At 41.1% G+C, this 11610-nt stretch overlaps 1 protein-coding gene across 1 annotated transcript in view; it reads right to left on the reverse strand.

Moving 5' to 3' along the window:
• PTBP3 (polypyrimidine tract binding protein 3) overlaps positions 1 to 10769 on the reverse strand; it is a 71196-nt gene extending 60427 nt beyond the window's left edge. Inside the window, exon 1 of the mRNA XM_084834709.1 lies at positions 10575 to 10769. The gene's annotated coding sequence lies outside the window, so the exon portion shown is untranslated. The remainder of the gene's footprint in view (positions 1 to 10574) is intronic.
• Between the last annotated feature and the right edge of the window lie 841 nt (positions 10770 to 11610).

Genomic DNA, 11610 nt, shown 5'->3' on the forward strand with positions numbered 1-11610 from the left:
AAGCATACAGTAGAGTAGACAGAAGTCATTGGCCGGGCTCGCATGTCACTTTAAACCATGGTGGCTTAATAAGCTACTTACAGTACCTTACCCTGAAAATGAGCTACCATTATCCTGCACAGTATCAACCAAATAAGCTACTGTGAGTAGCTTATTTTCCCCGCTCTCACCCTTCCTCCCTCTCCAGTCCTCCGACTCTACCAGATGGTATCCCAGCTTCCCTTGTATTGCAGTTGTAATGGAAAAGTGAGCAGTGTCTGTCTTATCATGGAGAGCTGAAAATGCAATACTTCGCAGTAGTGGGATTGTGCGATCAGAGGAGGCTGTACTGCCCGACTTTGCTTTTTCACAGAGAAGTGGCCAGAAAAGGGGGTGAGGGCCTTGGCAGTTTGCTGGAACAGGGTGAAATTGCACAGCTGGGGTGCCCTCATGGGGAGCCTTCAGATGCTGTAGTGGATAATTGTGGCACTGCACTTCTTCATGGCAAAGTGGACAGTTCTTTTCCTTATCTCCTATTTCCCAAGTTGTGCAGTTTCAAGGTAGCAATCAGGGAAGTATGTCATTGTGTAACTTCGCTGTAGCAGGGTAGTGTGATAGCATGAGGCTGTCATTGTACTGGGGGAAAGCTGTCATTTTGTAACTGTAGTGCGTATCAGGGAAGGCTGTGCTTGTTTGGCTGTGGTTGTCCCTGGGCTGCTTCTCAAATCTCAGGAAAAGGGCTCTGCAGGCTGGAGCAGGGCAGCCACAGCGGTTTTGGCTGCTCTTGCCAGCTGAATCTGTATGCAACTGGAATAAGCCATTGTGAGCGCCAGACAACACAATAAGCCCCAGTGGCTTAAATAAACTGCCTGGATGTCCAACAGCAGCCACAGAAACACATTTCAGCAAGAAACAAAGAGAGTCTGCATTAAACTAAAATAACAGTGTAACTAAAGTAACTATCATTATATAGGTATAATTGTATCTGAGACAGTTAAATTTAAATTAAGGTGAAAGTACCACTAATCAACTGCTTCTGTCTTTCCAACACCCAACTACATCTCCGTGCAAAAGTATCATGCTGGTCCAAAATGATGAGAATTTTCCCCATCAGTGTGCCTTAGTAATCAAGAGGCCATGTACCACACACCTAGATCAAGTTGCATTAAACTCAACTTAGAATTTTGTTCACGATGTCATATTTAAGCCTTTATGTTCAACCTATTTTAGAATTCCCCCAAATAATAACTATGCCGCCATACCATTTCCTTACCACCACTGTCTACAAGTGAAAGGGATAGCATCTTGCAGCTAATGAGTAACAATCAGCATCTGAGCCCCTGCAAGCAGGAATTTGGGAAAGGTAAAATTGGGGTGGGAAGGGATCCCAGGGACAGGACAAAAATTTCAACCCTTGCATGCTGTACTGTACTGCAATTCAGAAAACGAAGATATGGACACCATGTTCTTATATTCTAGACATAGTTAACGCAACACATATATTTCTACCTAGTTCTATATGTAGAGGAGCTAGGAATCTGCCAATTACCAAGAAAGAAGAGCAAAATATGTTCCTAGATGCAGGAGAGACGCTATATGAAAACTTTGGGTGCAACCATTAAAAGGATACCACATGCTTCCCACAATACTGATTCTTGCATGGATGATAATGAAGACCTTTGCTCTTGCTGAAAGATTACAGCATAATCGAAGTGATATGCTACTACCTAAAGCTGAGTAAGACTAATATTTGACTTGCTCAAATGAGATACAACAGTAGTCAATTAACCAGTCTATTAAAAGTCATAGATCCATGGTAGATTGTAAAAGGATTCATAATGAGTACAGTTTTTGCTTTGATGCTTCTCCCCATTTCTGGCCTCTAAGATGACAATCCACCTTGGCAGGGCTTGATTAATTTATCAATTTCATACTTTCTATTATATGTTTTAGTATCACAGAACTGCTTGTGTTATCCATGTGTAGATAAAATGAAGGACAAGGATAAAATGCAAAATCCGTCCACAAATATTTGTGTACAACACTCACAAAGTATACCAAGATCACTGATGAACTAGGGAGAGAATTACTATGTCGGAGGAACATCCTTCAAAATAAAGCCGCTTCATAACTAACAACACCATTAGATTGAACCATCACTAAAGTTAGGCAAGAAATTTGACTAAAAAAGAATGGTTGTTTCCAAGTTGACAATACAATGAACGTTACCTAGCCAAAGCAGCATCAGATCTGGCTCCACAGATGATATACAAATTTTTCTGTTCTAGGCTCTTTTGGCATAAGTACCATGCCTTAATGGACAAGGACTGACATTCCAGTTGATCAAGAGAATATATCAGAACATACTCAGCAAGGAAAGTCTCAAATTGAAAAGAAGACCCACAAAGATAAACTGAAGCAACCTTTAGGATACCAGTGATGTACGAACTAGTTCAGGACAGGCGTAACACTGCCTGGTCAACTAAACTTGGTTGCAAACTGCACTATGATCAACAAAAACACCACAGTACATGTTATAACAACCAAAGTTAGCTCCAGATCTGAAAGGGAAGGGGGAATACTTATCTGAGAGGCGAACTTCATGAACTCTCCGAGTGCTCCTATTTGCTTAACAGTTAGGGATTAGGAAGCATTAGATCTGTATTGCAAGATGGAGGAAATAAGGTCACATGTCTTATAAGCACTGACTTTCCCAGACATTATTCATCAGAAGTTTTCAGGTTCATTTCAAGAATTGCCAATAAACGGCTCATTTGGATCTACTTGACTGCAGTCACAGCCAGGAAGCCAACGTGTGCAATAGTTTCAAGTCACCATCACAGGCTCAACTGTCAAACAGAAGCTAATACCTATGAATCTGTTTAAGTCTACAGCAAAGATAGGCAACTGCTGACCGCTGGGCCAGATATGGCCATGGCTTCTCCTCCTCAGCCCTTAACTATCGTTTAGAGTTGGCTTTTGAATCCTGGCTTGCTTGGAAACCATGAATCATAATTCCCTGGGTGGGGGAGAAGTGTTGTCAACCTGGCAAAAGACTGGTTGATCATTACTACCCTGAGAAGAGCTAGGTTTTCCAATTTGAGGCTTTAAAAATTGTTTCATTGACAATTTTAAACATTTTAATTGTGATAAAACAATATTTGGAGATGGAAGTGGAAGCTTTCAACTTAAACTCCTACCTTAAATTTGAAAAGTCTCACCCCAGCCCATACAATTCTGGGTTGTCACCATGTGACAACTCACACAGAGCCCAATCATGAGGAGAGGGTGTGGGGAGAAGGGCAGCAAAGACGGCAAGCTTTGTCAACAGAACTGGCTTGACAGTTATGGGGTTGCAAATGTTTCTTCATTCTATGAAATATGATCCTCCCCTTTTTTTTTTTTGAGAAAAAGAAAATATGTTCACACAACAAGAATACAACATTCTTAAGAATGAGTTCCTCATAGCTCTGTTTGCAGCATCTTCAATGCCATTCAGAAAACAATAATCCACCTTCTTCTAGGAGCAATAACTCCACATAGCTAGACTGTAACTCTACAGCCTATGTGTCTGAGACCCAATAAAACCTCTTGCCACATGTTTCAGTCCAAGCATAACAAATTATCTTTGATTCCATATACGACCTTAAGATTCACCCTAACGTTGTCCTTATAACTTAAGAGCCTATCATGGGTTGTAAAAGCATCCACTGAGTGCAGTTATATCTGAGAGAATCTTTAATATTTGGCAGGAATCTGCTTTTCCCATACATTGGAATGTATCTTTTGGGCATCAATGTTTGTAAAATCTATTTTAAACATTTAGAAGAACCTATAATTTTTAGAAGATACCTTAGTATCCAATGTTCCTCTCTTATATCTTGCGACTCATAACCATCTGTGCTTGCAATACAAGTATTCTAACGCTATGAAGCATTACCACAACACAACCTCCCCCAACCTGGTACCATCCAGGTGTTTTGAACTACAACTCCCATAATCTGACCAGTAGCCATGCTAGTTGGGGCTGATGGGAGCTGCAATCCAAAACATCTGAAGAACACCATGTTGCATAAGAGGAGTTTCAATTTCAGTTACAAACTACTGGCTTGCTAGAACTTCCTTAGTCTGACCTTTTCAGAATCACTATAAACAGGCTTATCTCCATCCTCTTGTTCAGAAGGCATTATGGTTTAGAAATGAAAATATCTGGATTCACTATAGCCACGACATTATTCTCATCATTCAAAGTATTTCTAATAATCATGGAGGCAAGCCCATTTTAAAGCTCACTGGTAAACATTTCCTTACTTGTGGGGGGAATTATCACAAATATTATACACTACACACAAGCATCATAATATGCATCATGTCCAACTTGGTAATATGAAAAATTATACTAATGTTTAAATAAAAACACTCATGTTGGTCAATTTATATCATTATTAAAACTTTGAACATTAAATCAGTCAGTGATGCGAGTTTTCAGGAAAATTCTGAATTAGGCTAATTTGAATAGGGTCATTTGTATAATAAAAAAATCAGTTTGCATTGGAAAATTTTCAGATACACTAGAGAGTGATCTAATTTAGCACATTAATTTTACTTGTATTTCGTAAACAAAACTTTTATTTTGTAAACAACAAAGTTATTTTTTTTTGTCCCAATACGCTCCAAGTATTTGCCCTGAAATATCTGAAGGAAAAAAATACAGCAAACTTCTTGTGATTTAAATGTTATCTTATGAAGACAAATTTATCAGGATACTTGTAAAAATGTAAAAGCAATAGCATGCACTTCTCTTATGCTGTTTAAATTTAAGAAAAACAGAGGTAGTGAAAATTGTTGACACACTAATAAAATTTAGCATTCCAAAGAACTGTGCATGATATGCTGACAACTACTCATCATTTTCAATAAGAGTTCAGTTCTCTTCCCCTGAGGTTGGTGGGACACCTTTCAGTTTAGCTGTCACTACTTATTTGTTCCATTTCACACCAAAACATATATGTATTTCAATGACATATATGTATTGTCACACATATTGGGACATCTCGTGGAGACCATATTACACTTGTTTTAAAATCTTTACACTGGCCGCCAGTTTGTTTCCAAGCAAAATATAAAGTGCTGGTTTACCTTTAAAGCCTTACATGGTCTAGGTCCAAGGGAGTGCCTTCTCCCCTATGTCCCAGTCCGCCGCCACCTAAGGTCGTCTGAGGGCTATCTGCTGCAGCTGCCTAATGTGAGACTGGCAGCCACATGCAAGAGGACCTTTTCCTTTGCTGTCCCTTGGTTGTTGAACGACCTGCAGGTTGAAATATGCCTGCTAACCTCGTCGAAGGTTTTAAAGCAGGCATTAAAGACTCCATTATTCCAGCAGGCCTTCCCTTTTTAGAACTCTTGTTCCTTTTGCTGACTTTTGTATACTATTTTTAAGCAGTGTTGTTTTGAGCTGTGTTTTATTGTTGGATTTTTTAAACTTTTTAGTTGAAAGTTGCTTTTAGTTACATGTTGCTTGTATATACTGTAAATATGTTTTTATGTAAATATTTTTAAACTTTGTATATTGTATTTTAATGTTTTAACTTTTGTAAACCTCCCAGAGAACTTTGGCTATGGGGCGGTATAGATTGTTAGTAATAAATAACACTAATAATACTTGCTAGGGATAATCACCTGAAAAGCATTATTTACAACTTTGAAACTGCCAAACATGGCTAATATTGGATTTGTACTTGTATCCATTCATTGTTACTACTGAAGTTATGAAACAGAAAACTTTCCACGGAAAAATGAAGCAGCGCAAAATTTTCCAGGCCACATCACTGAAATCGGTATGGGCCATGCTTCTTGAGCTAGATTTTCAAGCAGTTAAATAAATGTTGCAGCTACACAACTAAAGCTTGACTTAAGGGGAGGGGGACAATTTGAAATACTATGGCTATGAGTTGGCACATTTATTTACTTTTGAGGCCACTTACTTCAAGCATGTTCCTGTTATAGGAAATATATATACCATTCCAGACTGCCTTTCCTTCTAACGATGATTGGCAACTTTTAGTAAATGTTATACTCTCAAAGCATGTACACTGAGGTTTCAGTGATATGCAGACATGATAATCAATCAGTTAAAAGGCAGGTCAACTGAACGTTCTTTAATGAGTTGACAGCCCTATTATTGAGGTATAGAAGTTGCTATATTTACATCCTTTTAAAAATAAAATCAAATTTTGTGTGTAACTTCTGGAATTCTATCACAAAATACTTCAAATTGCATGTTATAAGGATTCTAATGCAATTCAATTACCTCTGATCACTGAAAAACTGTTCCCCAATCCCATAAATATGTAGAATAATCTGTCAACTTTACTCTGGGAAAATTCCCTTTAACAGTTCAGGTGAACTAGAACCCACAACCTACTAAAAAGAAATCCTATGCACTGTGTCTTCATATATTCTCGATACTTATACAACTAACTCCCACCTAACTCACACCATGGTATAGTTATAGTAGAGAATATAATTAAACTCATTTATCAACATTACCTTAGATTATTGTAACCAGTTGAACTAAACACAGAAAAGCATAGCTTAAACTTTTCGTAGCAAGATACCTGCACCTTTGAACCAATTTTCTATACTCTTTGTACTTCAACTTTTAGCCTTCAGGACAAACTGAAAATCCAATTCCTATGTGCTGACCCATCAGATCCAACATGATTATAACTGAGAGCAGACAATAGTTGTAACGACTGGCATAATATTTTTAGCTGGTAATCTTATGCACATTTACTTGGGAGTAAATTCTAATGAACGCACTGGAATGTATTTCCAACCCAACATTCACAGAACTGGACAACTAATACGCTAAAGGGTACTACAATATGGTCATAATTCAAATGTTTTTCAGAAGCTACCGCATGCTCAAGCTGCTCTCGAGTTTTTTTTTTTTTCCACCTGGCTGTGTCTGAGGAAGCCAGACAGCAAAATATAGTCCATCAGTCAGCTGGGACCAACTCTCACATTGACTCCTCCTCTCCCGAAACTGGCTCCTCAGCAGCCTTTACAGCTGGTCACTATAAGATCAATTACATTAACTTTTTAGAGAATTGGTATGTACATTCCTTTTTTTCTTTTCATATCTATTAGATTAAATACCTGCAGGAAGGATCTGTGTTTTTAATCCTTAAACAGTGCTTAGGAAAATTTAGGTGTTTTATAAATCATGATGGATAGTTATAATCCCTAATCAGGTTTTCTAATTTGATGGGGGAATTTAGCACAAGAGCTTTCTTTTTTTAAAGGGAGAAATTTTCCCTCAGCTTCCCTATGCAAAACATATCCAAGCCTGAAAGGTGCTTTAAAGAGCAGTTTGAGGAACAGAGTTGCAATGGCAAATTTTGAGAAGGGTTATGGACTCTCTGGATTTCTTTCTGAAATTTTGTTCAGGGGTAGGCAAACTAGAGGCCTCCAGATGGTTTGGACTACAACTCCCATAAAGCCAGCCAGCATGGCCAATAGTCAGGTATTATGGAAGTTGTCGTCCAAAACATCTGGAGGGCACCAGTTTGCTTACTCCTGGTTTTTTCATCCTCACATGATTCCTGAGGTTACCATTCCTCCATTTTTATAAACAGAGAACTAATACTGAGAATCTTTTGCTTAAGATTTCCCCCGCCCCCCAAATCATGGCTACACAGAAATTCAAACTCAGACCCAATGCCAGTCAAGAGAATAGATAAAGCCTTTATAGACTGAGAAAGTGTTAAAACCTACAATCTGCAAGTATATATAGACAAATATAAAGGTGAAAAGTGTGATAACTGTCATTTAAGTCTAAAGTACTTTGCACATTTTGTTTAATCTTCTCAATCATTCAAAACCACACTATGAAATAAATTTACTATTATCCCCATTTTACAGACAGGCATCTAGGCAAAACTGGTAGCACCAACTTCATGCCTAAAAGAGTATTTGAACTTTGCCTTCCATCTAATTCCACACAGTAACTGTATAATTTATACCAAGAAGGACATACAATATAGTCTAACAGATCAGACTCCCTCTCCCGCAAGATAGACCACCAGACACTTTTTGGAATTCTGAGAACCTCAGCTTCCTTTGCTTCAAATGTGTTATATATTTGCAGAAGAAAACCTAAAACACATAGAAGAAAAGCAGCAAAGAAATGTGGGTTAATTATATTCAGTTTTTGCATCTCAGAGTTTTGAAGGGGAAAAGAGACATTTGGAACATTTGGCCTTACCAATATCAGATACTCAGCTGACAAGGAGAAGTGCCACATTACACAAAATACTGGGATTTTCTTGAAAATGGTACACAACACACAGTCTAAACATCATGTTACTGACGCATCTACACTACATGCAAAATTAGCTACTGATGAACAGCTCACTCTAAATTTCTGAGATGGCTTTCTCTGCTTAACTACCCATGGTACAGTATGAAACATTAGGTTTCTGGAGTATTACTTTCAAGATGACTTAATAGTGAAATAAATTTAACATGGAATAAAGGTTAGATTAACCCAGTAATGTCATGTCTAGATGCAGTCTGCTGAAGTTATCTTTAATACTATATAGCAAAATCTTGAACTGCATATACATTAGACTCTAAAGTATATGCAATTGAGGATTTTGCTATATAGCAATTCTGAGAGCCATCTAAAGTTTAGAACTCCCATTTATAGTCAAATTACAGCGTAATCCTGAACATGTCTCCTCAGAAGAAATTCCCACTGAATTCAAGGGAGCTCCTTCCAAAGTAAAAGCATTTTCCATAATTTGTGTACCATTCTACGCATTCCAGGATAAAACATCTAAAAAGTTAAACCATAACTAAAATTCACAACCTAACATTCACAACTTTTCAAAAATAATGAAACCTAAAATACATTTGAATTTATTTTAAAAACAGTACAAAGAAAACTCCAAGGGCTTCTGTTGTGTCAAGATAGTATTAAAAAGGCATATAAGAGGTACAGGCAGGCATTTTTTAGCAGCTGATTTAAACATTTGAAGAGCCAACACTACTACAAAAAACACAGGGTCCAGTTTCATGGCGATGTGAGGCAAAAGTTCCAATTAATTAGTTAATGGACTTCATCAGTTCAAAGTCAAGATTACAATGGTAAGCTTCTGTTGTTGCTTAAAATCCTGCTGTACAAGATAGAAAGCTACTGTCCCCTTAAGGGGAAAAACACTTCTAAAAAGCTGCGTTATGCTATTATTTTAGAAGTGGATGTGTCTGAACCTTTAACTTAAGGAGGCGCTCTCTATTTCCTGGTTGTATTCCTCTGTAGTAGTTGGAAAGTCATGATGTGCTCAGACAGCAACCCCCTCCCCCCTGTGGGAGTCTCCCATCCTCGAGGTCACCATTCCCCTGGCGCAAAGAGGAAGCACGCCAGCGGCCTGTACTTCTTCCCTCCCCTCCCAGAACCAGCTTGTTTAGTCTCGTTTACAACTGCATTTCCTTACCCCTCCCCACGCGCGCACTCGTTTTCATCTCTCTACTAACTCCACCAATTAAAACATTACCACGCTCCCCCCCCCCCGTCCCCCTAACAGCAACTGCAAAACAAAACTCAGCCACACCTGACAAGTGGCCGTCGCAGCAGGAAAGAAAGAAAAAGCCCAGTCTGGGAGTCCTCAACGCAGTCTTCTCCTCCTTTGTCGAAACCAAAGAGGAAGAGAAAGCGGGGTAGAGAGGAAGACATATCTGTTGCTCTTTCGGGGTTCTTTCTTTCTTCCCCTTCAGAAGACGTAAAAGGCCAGCGAGGAAAATAACCAGAAGAAAAGATCGACAATCTAGCAGCACAGCGTGACTTTGCTCTAAGCGCAATAATAGGCAAGAAGTTTAAGGCTGGCTCTTACCATGGGCCAGCCATACCTGAGGGAAAAGTTAAGAGCTCGGCTCCCGCTCCCTCCCCCCCCCCCCGGTCAGGTTTGGGGGGGAAAGGAGGGGAGGAAGAAGGCAGGGAAAGCTTGTTTTGTTCATCGCCTTCGCATGCCCAGAAAGCAGCTCCTACCACAAACTCCACATGACCTCTTTTCCACGCTCCCCCAGAAAGGCTGTATGCGGGGTGGGGGTGGGTTGAGAGAAAGGAGGGGGCGGAATGTAAGGGAAAGAGAACAGGATCTGCGAGGGGCGGTGGAGGAAGTCTACGAGAGAATGAGTCTCCGACTAACATCCCTCCCAAACATCCCTGCTCGTTTCATCCACCTCACTTCCCTATCCCTGCTGCCCCACCTACGTAATATTTGCTCCCTGCCGACACACACACATACTTGACTAGCTGCGCCAGTTTCGCGCTCCGGCTCCCTGTTCGCCCCCCCCCCAACCACACACTTCCCTTCTCACCCACCCCCTGAAACACCACTCCCTTCATGGTCCCCCCACTCCGGATATTGTGTGTATACAATGCAACAGAAGCCGCTGGCCGAGCTCAGGAGTAGCCCGTGAGGTGGAAGGCGGCGGCGGCGGGGGCGGAGAGAAGAGTCCTTTCGCCCCCTCAACAGGCGGGTGGGTGGAATCCGCCCGTCCTCAGTCGTCGGGACGAGGCAGGTACTTACCCATCCATGGCACAGACAGGAGGAAGGAAGCGGCGAGGGACGGGACAGGGCGAGGGGGAAGGGACGGGAAAGAGAGCGGAGCTGCCGCCTCACAGAAGGAAAAACGAGAAAGGATGGGTGGAGGGGGCGGCGCTGCCGGCGGCGCGCATGCGCGGCAGCTGTTCTATGCCTAGCCTGCCTCCTCCTCCCCGCCCCCGGGCCAGGGCTTAGGGACACACCCAAGCGTCAGTTGGGGCGGGGAGCACGCAGGCGGGCAAGGTGCGCGTGCGTCTTCACCGGCTTCCCTTGGAACGGCAACGCTCTCCCCAGCTAGAAGACGTATGCGGGAGCGAGCACGCGCACGGCTCCCCTGGAGATCTCTGTACGCGCGAGCCTCGGCGGCAATAACAACAGGCGGCAGCTGCTGCGGGCGGGTTGTATCCGCATTGCCTGTCGGGGGGTGGGGGAGCGAGTGGAGAGGGAGATTTGGGGCCTAAGAAGTCGGGGGGGGGGAGCTGATCACGAATGATGTCGAAAGTACAGAAAATCTATTTTATTTCTGCAGTTTTCGCTGCCTTTTAAAATAGTTCTCAAAAGTTTTCCAACTTTGTTATATACGTTTCCTTGTTGAGAACGTTTTTTAAAAAATTTCCGCTTTTCTCAAGAGACTTAAAACGAATGCAAAATATAAGATGCACATACATTTTCTCCTGTAAAATGAATACTCTGAAATGTTTAAGCCTGCCACCGAACTATGCAGGATTCTAACCTTGGGCATAGAAGACAGAAAGCGGGGTGTGTCACAATTAGTGGTTGTTTGTTGCCAAGCAAGCTATTCTGTGAGGGCCTGGCTATTTATTGAACTGCATGTACTATCTTCAAATGGCAAAAGGATTAGGAATAGGTGGGTCACACCAAGAGAGAGTTAGGTGTACTTAAATCCATCAATTTTAGTGGACAGCAGTGCAACTCTATGTGTGCGCAGAAAAAAAGCCCCATTGAATTCAATGGGGCTTACTCCCAGGTGAGTGGATAAAGAATTGCAGCTTAAGGTTCA

Source organism: Heloderma suspectum, chromosome 2 (genome assembly GCF_057233095.1).
Source record: "Heloderma suspectum isolate Gila_16-S chromosome 2, 16-S_ref, whole genome shotgun sequence".
Taxonomy (NCBI): domain Eukaryota; kingdom Metazoa; phylum Chordata; class Lepidosauria; order Squamata; family Helodermatidae; genus Heloderma; species Heloderma suspectum.